At 31.8% G+C, this 12028-nt stretch overlaps 1 pseudogene across 1 annotated transcript; it reads right to left on the minus strand.

Annotated features, from left to right (window-relative positions):
- Window positions 1-3649: 3649 nt before the first annotated feature.
- Window positions 3650-11765, minus strand: LOC145556092 (dihydroceramide fatty acyl 2-hydroxylase FAH1-like; annotated as a pseudogene). The gene is made up of 7 exons (XR_014091735.1): window positions 11635-11765; window positions 7674-7750; window positions 7131-7223; window positions 6780-6976; window positions 6537-6642; window positions 4285-4430; window positions 3650-3938 (listed from the first exon to the last, which is right to left on the minus strand). The product of XR_014091735.1 is annotated as a dihydroceramide fatty acyl 2-hydroxylase FAH1-like (transcript).
- Between the last annotated feature and the right edge of the window lie 263 nt (window positions 11766-12028).

The raw sequence follows: 12028 nt of genomic DNA on the forward strand, positions 1-12028 counted from the left end.
CTTTCTCTTTCTTTCTCGATCTCCTTCTCTTTCGATCTTTCTCGATCTCCTTCTCCCTGAGGCAACAATCAACAACCTGGTAATTTTCAACTTGCACCACCACCAAGACCACCACATGCAACACCAATTCGAGGTTATTCAGTTTTTTTTTTTCTGGGTTTTGTTTTTAATCGGTTTTTTAATCGATTTTTTTTTATGTTAATCATTTGAATTCGGTTTTTTTATTTTTTTATTTTCTGGGTTTGTTTTTTTTTTGTTAATCCTAGGTTGTTAATTCTGGGTTCGTTTTATTTTCGGTTTTTTTTTTTTTGGGTTGTTAATTCTGGGTTCATTTTATTTTCGGTTGTTAATCCAAGGTTTTATTTTCTGGGTTCGTTTTTTTTTCGGTTGTTAATTCATTTTTTAAAAAATTTTCTGGGTTTTTTTTTTATTTTAATCAAATTTTTTTTTTTAATTTAAGCGATTTTATTTTGTTTTTGATTTTTATTTTCTGAGTTTTTTTTATCGATTTTTATTTTTTTGGGTTTTAATCGGTTTTTGATTTTTATATAATCGGTTTTTGTTTTTTTTTTCTGGGTTTATTCAATTTGTTTTTTTGTTTTTTCTGGGTTTATTCGATTTCAATTTTTTCGTTTTCTGGGTTTATTCGAATACTGGGTTTTCAAGTTTTTTTTCGATTTCAATTTTTTTCTGGGTTTGAATTTTTGGGATTAAATTTCTGGGTTTGAATTTTTGGGATTAAATTTCTGGGGTTTTTTTTTTGTAAGCTTGATTATATTAATCGATTTTTTTTTTCTAATTGGTGCAGGTATGTTATTTAGATCTGAAATTGAATAAACAAGATACAAGAATATCGATTTAGATGTGAATGGTTTTTTTTTATTTATATTGTAATTTTTTTTTAATTTATATTGTAATTTTTTTTCGTACTTATATGTTGTAATCGAACTATTTTATTGATGTATATTGTAATTTTTTTTTTTATTATATACTGTAAATATTCGATGATATTGATTGTCTGATTGATATTGGATTTATGTTTTGATGTGGTTATTAATTTAGTCTATTTAATTTTTAAGTAGATAAAAAAAAATAAATAAATAATAATTAGGCACTTTTGGCACCAGTTAACCGGTGCCAAAAACAAGCAATTTTTTTTTTTGCCATTTTTGGCACCGGTTAACCGGTGCCAATTCTGAGTTTTGGCACCGGTTTGAACCGGTGCCTTTTTAAACCACTTATTGGCACCCCCACATTGGCACCGGTTCAAACCGGTGCCTTAGGCCGGGTTTGAACCGGTGCCAAATTCATTTTTTCATGTAGTGTACATCTCATCAATGTTAGTAATGCCATTAATGCACAACTTTTTAAGAATAGTAAACTATTTAATTATGACAGTCATACATCACATAATAGTACAACTATATTAGAGCTATTTAAAAACAACATAATGACTACACATTAATTGATAATAAATAACAACTTAAACAACATGATTACAACTTCAAGTACAAAAGCGGTTACTAAACAACAAGCTAATCATTCTAGAATATAACACTACTACAATTTGAAGAAATAAATTAATTGGATGGGAATAATATCTTCACTAAATTGTTCCTTCGTTCTTGATCCTCTTCTGATAAGTATGGCTTTGCTTCAAGTATCTTGAACAATTCCAAGTTGATTTTCCTTTGCTTTCGTGCTTCTCTCTCCCTTTCTAGCTGAGCACTTTCAGCTTCTTTCTCTCTCTCGAACCTCAACTTCATCATCTCCATCTCAGTTTCAGATTGCCTTGTTATGTTCATGTTTTGAATAGTAAGCAACCATTGCTGAGAATTTTCCGTCGCCATGTTCTTAACTTTGTTCTTACCTTTATTTTTGGTACAATCATCAATAGAGGGGAAGCCTGAACACCCAGCATCACCACTGGTCGGTGTATCTGGGTTTGTTGAAGACGGCTAATTACCAGTTTCATTAATTCGAGATCTCTTTGAAACACTGGACTAGGTTGCTGTCTTCTGCTTACATGTCTCGACTGGATCTTCATTTTTCGCCCATATTTGTTCATTTTTCAGAATATCCCAAGCATGCATATCTTGGAAAACTCTACTGGTATTTTTCCTAGTTTTGTCATCTTTATAAATTCTACGCGCAACCTTAATAACATCGTCGTCAGAGTGACCACTTCCTCTCCTTGATGCAGCATGTGCATACGCACCAGAAAATTTTGAACAATTAGCACTTAGCCTTTTCCACCGACATCTAAGTGGCTCCAAAGCCCTTACTCTTAGCAAATCATCCTTCTTAATCTCTTCAGTACCTTGTTCAAATTGCCTCTCTCTAAATAATCTAACATTATTAAACATTGCCTCAACTTTTGCCCATAATTCATTCCCCTTTTGGTTGGTATTTGTTTTTTTTTATCTTTACTTACCTCAAGCCAAGCTCTCACAAGGACCTCATATTCAGCGTGCGACCAAAAATTCCTTCGATTCGTATTGCCTCTACCTCCGCCTCCTACATCCCCACCTTCATTTTCTTCATCTTCGTCATCATTATCGTCATCAAAGTCAGCAGTTGATCTATATGACCAATTAAAATTTGAATTTGCACCTTCACCTTCTGACATGTTAAAATGTTGCGACATAGGGAAGGATGTTTCATTTTCAGCAAATTGACGATTTTGAAAAGGTGAGTGTTCTTCAGATGGAAGAACATTTTGAGAATATGAGAAGTTAAGAACTTGTTGTGGTCGTAAAGGGAATTGTGATATAGAACTTGGATTTGTGAAATTGATGTTATTCATTCCATAATTTGAAAACTGTGGAAAAATTTGTGATTTTCGTTCCACTTGAGAGTTGAGATCTATTTGATAATCAGAAAATGAAGGTTGAGTATTTGAATTTTTTTCGATTTTGAAGGATTTTTTTTCTGATTGGATTTATCCATATTCAATAGTTTTTTGGATTTTGTAGATAAAAAAAAATTACTTTAAAAGGAATGAATTGAGCTAAATGAAAAAAATGAGCTAAATGAAGAAATTGAGCTAAATGAAGGAATTGAGCTTAACGAGAAGTTGTTCAAAAATACCTCAATATTGGTCTCTTTATATAGAGAAAAAAAAAATAAAGATGTTGGTAATTTTTTTTTTTTATTTGTATTTTTTAATTTATTACCGTTGCAAAAATTTGCAATGATAATAATCTAGCCGTTGTATGCATGCGTGGTGTCATCCAACAATATTGTCGTTGGTGTCATATGTTGCAAGTACATGCAACTTTTCCTTTTTCTTCCTCCAATTATAACCTGCCACTTGTCATTTACATTTTCATGACCACATTTCTAGTTTGGCCATCTTTAAGACCTGGTCATCACTTTTTTCCATCAATTTTTTCTTTGTTTTATTTTTTTAATATAAAAACTCCACTCTCTCTCCTCATGACCAAAGACTTGGTCATCCATTGGCCTCACTCTTATGTTGGGTATTGGTGATGGGTTGCAATTAAATAGCGAACGGAAAAGTGTAAGGAGAAAAAGGGAAGAAGTAAAGGTTGACAATGTAGTTTTTGGTGTGACTAATTAAGAAAATTAAAATGGAGTTTGGTTCTTCAAAAAAAAAAAAAATAATAAATTAAATAGTAGCGTAATAGAACATAATTTGTTATTATTTTTTTTTTCTTTTCAATAAATAAATAATGATAATACGTCAGTCCTTAGTCGTTTATACAAACATGAGAACAAGACATCAAAACTTTTTTCCTAGGCAAACTAGATTCAGTGTGAAGAAGATGGAAGAACAATGGTACGAGTGATCATGTTTATTTACATTCTTGAGTTGTTTTTTGAAGCGGCAGTGTTCCAAATACTTTATCCCACATTGACGAAGTTATGCCAAAGCCCTTGTCTTGAATGCGGAAGTGATGATTCAAGTGATATCTCTGAAATACGCAAACAAAACCATCACATATTGCAATAGATTCAAGATATCTCTGAAATACGCAAACAAAACCATCACATATTGCAATAGATTCAAGATATCTCTGAAATACGCAAACAAAACCATCACATATTGCAATAGATTCAAGCCAAGCACAATCTTACAACAGACTATAAGCAACAGAACAGGTTAGTCCATTACACGTATTCATGAAATAAACATGATCCCAACTTTTCCGAGGATCCTTGAAATATTTCCAATATAAGTAACCCATTAAATGAATTCTGATATAAATTGACTTGGCCATATAATCCAGTGATCAAGGATAAGGATAGAAGTAAGCATACCTTTAGATGCTTTGGTACGTCATTAGATGGCTGCCCGTGATGTAGATAGTAGTGAGTGACATCATACATCACATATCCCAATAAGCCACCTCCAAAAGGGCAGGGGTAGTGGATGGTGTTGCGAAGATCCTGACCAAATTCCAAAACTGGAAAATGAAACAAAAATTAGAGACAAAATTAGCACTAGTCCAAAATCCGTACACCAATCAAATCTACAGTCGTTATAAAATGGTCATATCAGAGAGAGAAAAGCAGAAAGATTATTAAAATTTAACATTGAGCACGAGGTTTAATTGATTTCAACGCATTAGTTTAAGTTCAAATTATCCTGTGTTGAAAATATTTATCAGTTCTATGTGGTGAAATGTATATATTCCACCTAGCTTCAAGCTAATTCACATATTATTCCCCTCCACCTCCCCCGACCTCGTCTGCTTGATTCATAAATTACAGCTTGGTACAATTGTAGCTCTTTGCAAGGTATCACTTCTTTGCGCTCGCTCTCAACCTCCTGTTAATTTAGGTTTAAAGAGTATGTAAGATGGTAAAATGTTTCACCTAGCTTCTAGCAGATTTCTCCACTATACAATTGTTGCTCAATCACAATTTGTCTTTGTAAGATTAGACATTTAGACTAGACTACTTTACATTCAAGAAATATAAGTATTCTCCTTCTATATAAAGTGGTTGTGCTTTGTGTCTAACATAAGTTCCAATTTTGTTCGCTACACTTCTACTTATACCTATTTTGTGAAATTATTCCCCAACTATCCTACTAGCAACATTTTTTACGTTATTCTACAAACCCTACTTCTGACACTTATCTTACACAAACCTGGCCTACAATAATATTTTCCTAAAATTTCTTAATACGTATGTATGACCCACTCCACCCACGCTATTCTCTCTAAAATTGTGTATCAACAGTAATTATCACTATCAAAATAGGATGGGAATGTAGTATGAAATATAACGCTTCCTGCTATAGACAGTGGTAGCTGAAGTACCCAACTATCCTGAGACTTTGTAAGGCATCAAACTAGAGCGGATCATATTAAGTTCCAGAAATATATGAAATATTCCACCCAAAATCTGAAAGCAGCATTAGACAAAAGAGCCAAATAATGAACTGATATTTCATGATTGATGACTTATCCATGAGATATGAGATTTATAGAAATTACAGTCCACATCCCTGACATGTTAATAAACTTAGTCATGAAGTGAATAGGAAAAATAAGGCAACAAAGAATTATTATCAAAAAATAGAATTGGAGTCCTCCCAAAACAAATACCTAACATTGCTATCAAGCTTTACTTGCACACATTTAGGGTTTCGTTCTAATGACCTATAAGGTGTCTTGGTGTAAATTATAAGGTGTCTTGGTGTAAATTCTAGAGTCAGGTGCTGAACTGCTTTGAACAGCCTGCGCGTGATTTTTCAGATTTTCTACTCTGACTAACTTTGACCTGAGTTGTACATTTAATGTATTAGAAAAAACATCACGCAGAATCTTTGTCTTAATGTGTATTTTTTCATATCTCTATTTACATACTCCCTCCGTCCCTAAATTACATTCTTCCTTTCTATTTTTGGTATTCCAAAATTACATTCATCCTTTCTATTTTTAATAAGTGTTTTTTAGTAAATCAACTCTGTTTTTCTGTTTTATATTTAATGCTTTCTCACTCATCCTTACCTAATCTCACTCATAATCCTTGTGCCAAATTACAATGAATATGATTGGTGAAAAATTTTCAATTAGGATCATGTGATTGGTCCTTTTTTTTTGCAAAGGATTGATAACATGTCATGAGTAATAACTAATCTATCTTTGTACTTCCCATTGCATTATCTAATTATTGTTATTTGTCTTATTCTTCCCTCCTTAATTCCCGTGTAAATTTCCAAAGAGGAATGTAATTTTAAAGACGGAGGGAATATTTTTTTACACATGTGAAATTAAAGATTCACAACAACAAGCAATCTGAAAATAGAAGAGTTGGTCTGGTTTGGTACAATCCGATATGCCATTTTTTAGAATAATAAGAATAAGGCGAGGAGAACAAAGCCTCAGCAATCAGGCGTTAATAACAATCCATCATCAAAACAACAAAAGTATTTCGTGTATACTGAAGCTACAACAGATTGTTTCAAAATGGCAGCATATATAATTTGTAGTAATATTGAGTCAAACCAATTTGAGTGTCAATATAACCTTTCCAAAAACATAATTAAGAAAACAACTAACCGGAAAACATAGGACCGCTGTTGCAGCAGGAGGGAAAACAAGACGCAGGCCATCCATAGGGTGCTTGTGATGACAGCCGTGAATAAGATAATGGATAGTGTTACCCCTGTAAACATTACACATTAGTACAAACATACATTACTAAATCATATGAGAAGATAAAAGAGCAACCAAACAGATGTACAATTCTGTCATTTTTATCAAATAGAAGTTAAAAGTTAAGGGATAGAAAACAGAACAAACCAATAGCTCTTTGTTTTGATGTGGAAGAGGAAACGATGTAAAGTGTATTCAATAAATGTCCACACAAAAATACCAAAAATCACCATCAGCCCTATCTCAGGAAGAGTGTGACCCATCCGTATAGATATGGAGATGCACCAACACACAACTGGAAGCCAGATAGTTGGAATAGCCCACCACACAGTGAGGGTTAGAAACTGTATAAAGAAAATACATGTCAGGAACCTGAATGCATTTAAGTGTCTAGATAGAATAGAGACGTACCTTAATCAACTGCTGCCTAAATATGCATTCAAGGGTGAAGTTAAAAGAAAGCAGACAAGATATTTCTCAGAAATTATAGAAGAATACCTCCCAAAAATCACTTTCAAAGAAACGAGGGCCTTCCTTACTAACAATTGGCTGGTGTACCCATTCCTCATAAGATTCGCCAAGGTGACCAACCTACAAAAAATTGTAATGCAACACAATAGAGCTTTTGAATTAAAATTCAAGCAAGTAACATAATAAAGTTCGCATTTCTCAATTACAATTTCTATTAAGATTAAAGTTTGAATTTCTCCGTTTCTTTATAATCTCATTTGGAACTTTTGTAGATTAAAATGCAAATGGAATCTGATAAATTTCGACAAATAAAAAAAAACAAAAAATCTCAGTGGGTAGTTTCAATATATAAACTTTTTTAAATATTATTTAAGGTTATGTTCATAGATAGTTACGCAGTTTAATATGTGCTCTGAAAATTGTGCAAAAACCAAAAATTACAATAAAAAAAATAAAAAAAATAAATAGGAATAACTTATAAAAATGGAGTACATGGAATAAAAGCAATAATCTCAAAGCACAGTTAAACTTTTACATGAAAAGAAAACCAAGAGCCCAAAGATGCCATACCTGAAAAACAAGTGGTTTATTTAAATCCACTGTGAATCCCTGGGCAACCATCCTGGCGTTTTTTGTCTATCTTATACCTACATAATAAGACATAAACTAATTGAGCAATAGAAACTCTAGTCCTGAAGATAAATTACAGTATAAATCACAATGTTACATTCAATTTTATAATTTACACTTCTTTTGAACCAGTATAACTTTTAAATCCCTTTATAGCAAATAGAGAGGCCACAAGTAGAGGGAGAAATTCTGTGTCCACGCAGCCTTTGCGGCAGAATTCACTAGTCTGCAGAAAGAATGTCAAGCCTGCTAAACCATTTCTCAGCTTCTAAGCTTTTTATAAACCCATCATTTTCTTACAATTGATTAATTATCAAACAATCAGTATTAATGACCAAAATATTAGATAACAGCTATACAAATCTTAATGAGTTTGTAACAAAGGCACAAATAAGTCCAACAAACCCTCAAACTAAATTTAATCATTGGCAAAATCTGCAGGCATTACAGATTGTATGACAGCATAATATATGCCATATTATCAACTAATATGTTGAATTCAATTCCATAACAACAGTCAAGTACACTAAAAGTTATAAGAAATCACTGAAGTCAAACAATGTTGAAATCAATTTCATGATCAAACCAATCCTTTTCAGCCTTAAATGAACAAACTTGAGATAGACTACTATACTATGTAATATATAGTACAAAGACACCATATATGTTACCTATTTGAAATAATCAACTCTACAACCAAATCTTGACCTTGAAGTTTTGACAAACTTTTTTAACCACTTTTTATTACTTGAGTATTTTAATAATTTCCTATCCATAAAAGTTCTTTGTTAAATGATGTAGAGAAGATCAATAACGGTACCACTGCCGAAACTTTGATCCATTAAACGAGTTCAATTTCTTCCGGCCCACATTATTTAAATACAATGTAATCAAAGAAGATTGAAGAAAACTATAAACTAATTACATCATCAAATAATATCCATCAATTAGGGGCCACATCAAATTAAATCCCACAACAAAGTTACCAAGAAAATGATTCATTTCATTCAAGCCCGAGACTACAACATGCAGTACAGACAAACTTCAGGTAGCACCATGGACTTAAAAACTGCAGAAAGTCACATTTAATAACGTAGTATAGTCAAAACAAGGCACGAAACACATCTTGAACATGCATAGTTGGATACTGGGGGAAAATCTCAATATGGAGACAGCCAAAATGTAAAAAATATTTGATAGCAAGAGTACATAGCACGTTTAACTAATTAATAAATTGACATAGAGTAATCACCACCAGTCAAATGTACTTTTCTCATAAAGACAATTTAAGATGGGAAATAAAGAGAGACCCAACCAAGACCAAAAGCCCTTCACCCATTTCCATATATATATATAAAATATATATATATGAGGAGGGATCAGGTGAGAATATGCTCATATGTGAGAATTCATACTTATATGAGAACGGATTTTAAATTTGGAACGTGTGAGTAAAAATTTAGAACATACGAGTAAAAATTTATAACATGTGTCTCAAATTAAAATTTAGAACATTTGAGTAATAATTTAGAACATCTATGTAAGTAATAATTTAGAACATCTGATTTAAGAATTAGAACATGTGAATAAAAATTTAGAACATCATACTTAAATTTTTGTAGCATAGCGGTTAGAACAAAATGCTTAGAAATTTAAACCTAGACTCAATGATTCTTAACATATGTAATAGTTCTTAGAAGAATAAACTTTGATTTTCAAAATATAGTTTTAATTGGAACATGATACTCAAATTTTAAGACCTTGAACTCAAAAATAAATCCGAACATATATGCAATATTTTTTAGAACATATGCAACATATTTTAGAACATATGTAACAGTCTTTAGAACATACTTAAATTTTTTAGAACAATTCGTTAATATTAAACACAAATTGAAATTCGATTTTTACAACGAATTGATTCGAAATAAGTTTATTCTTGATTTCCAAGGTAAATAAAACATATGAATTGTTGTTTAGTTTCTTATAGTCAATTAAAATTCCTTGAAATTTCAAACTCTATAATTTGCCCAATTTGTTTGATTTGGATGAAAAAAAATTTTGATTTCACATATTAAAGTGTCAATTAAGCTTGGTTTACCTATAATTAATAGGGGTGAACATGGTTTGGTTTGGTGCGCTTTGAGTGCAAACCAAATCAAACCGCAAAATACGGTTATTGGTAAATTTTTCAAACCAAACCAAACCATATTAGTATTGAAACCAAACCAAACCAAACCGTAATAATACGGTTTGGTGCGGTTTGGTTTGCGGTTTATGATGAGATGATATTTTATTTTTTCCAAAAATTATCAAATAATACTTCACTAATTTATAATAATGTTTAAATAAGTAGCCCAAACGGATTAAATTGTACTACAAAGTTACAATAAAAATATCAAGTGCTAACACATAATAAAAATAATACATAACAATAAAAGATATTCATATGAGTACTACATTATAGTCATTAATTATAGAGTATTGACGGTATAGTTTTTATCTATTTTTCATGGTTTTTTATTTATTCTTTAATTTATTTTATATAATATAAAAAAAAATTTATTGAAAAATTATATAATATTAAAATACGGTTTATTGGTTTACGATTTGGTTTGGTTTATAATTTTTGCAAAACCAAACCAAACCATAAACCATATTTACAAAAAAATCGAGACAAAACCGTAATTTTATAAACCGTAAACCAAACCAAACCGCTAAAATACGGTTTGGTCTGGTTTGGTTACGGTCCAGACCAAACTGTGTACAACCCTAATAATTAAGCTTGAATACAATTGTTCAAAAGTTGATACAAAACACATGAAATTCTTGAGCATGTGGTGATGGTTGTCGTGGAGAAGATTGAGAGTGTTGGCCATGATGTTAAAAAGAAGAGAGAGTGATGGTGGTGGAGGTGACGTCATAAAGGCTATGGAACAGGCGGTGGTTGTGATAGAGGAGCTAAAGATTGGATATTGGATGGTATTGGTGAGAAGAGGAGAGAAAATGTTAAGGTTAAAGATGATGGGTTTAATTTATTTTCAGAACATCTACCTTCACATATTAGAACATAGATGTGTTCTCACATAAGAGAGGTGTTCTCACATGAGCCTCTCCCTATATATATATATATATATATATATATATATATATATATATATACTCAAGCGCGCTGGAGTTTTTAGTTGCAGGAACAGCTTACACAGAAAAGCCGCATACAATATCCTAAGCAATGTTACCCAAATTGCTCACTGGAGCCCTGTTACGAGAAACATATGTCTATAACCAAAACCCAATTGTACCAAATTTGATATTCCAAGAATGGTGTATCCCTCAACTACGCTCTTCAACCGAAACCCAAACAAGTTGTTCCAGACACACATAAGTTTCCCCAATCCAAGACCCATTCAAGCTTACCAGTAAAAACACGAACATGTGCTAAATTTAAAGTCGTTTTGAGTTAACTTAAATTTATTTTCAGAAGAGCAACCAAAATTATCAACATTACTAGGCAAAAAGTATCCATCACATTATTTAAATACAATGTAACCAAACAAGATTAAAGAAAATTATAAACTAATTACATGATCAAATACATAATCCATCAATTAGGGGCCACATCAAATCAAATCCCATAAAAAAGCTACCAAGAAAAATGATTGAAAATACTTTTGACTTTCCCTTCCGTATCATATAACGGCTTAAATTACCAAACATAATCTAAGCTCCAATATCATACGTTTCATCCCAGAGGGAAACTTGATTGAATTATCAAATCATCATTCGTTTAGTAACGAAAACCAACATTACAATAATCCAAATTGATAATTAAATAAACAATATCCAAATTTGATGGTATATAATTGATATTGAATGATTAAAAAGAGAAACAACATCTTACCTTGGAAGCTGCTTCAATGTGGAAGATAGAGATATCAATGGAGATCGTGGGGTGCGCTTCAATGGGAAAATGAGAGAGAGAGAGAGAGAGAGTAGGACAGATAGGTCGAGGTTGGCTAAAACACAAGTGGCTGGCGTCCTTTTAGTTGCATGTGGGGTAAATAGGTAATTTCAGCATAAGTCATTATTACTTGGTAGGTTGTTATATACACTCGGGTAATGTACACCCATGAGTATTTGTTCTCATTTGATTATTGTTTTCATTTTAACATCATATGAAGAGCAAAAACTAACTTTAAAGGATTGTTTGGCATCATTTTTGGTTTTTAATTATCTTTTTATTTTTTTTAAACTAAAACACTTAAAACCGGAAACACGAAAAAGATGTTTCCACT

This window comes from Chenopodium album, chromosome 8 (genome assembly GCF_948465745.1).
Source record: "Chenopodium album chromosome 8, dcCheAlbu1.1, whole genome shotgun sequence".
Taxonomy (NCBI): domain Eukaryota; kingdom Viridiplantae; phylum Streptophyta; class Magnoliopsida; order Caryophyllales; family Amaranthaceae; genus Chenopodium; species Chenopodium album.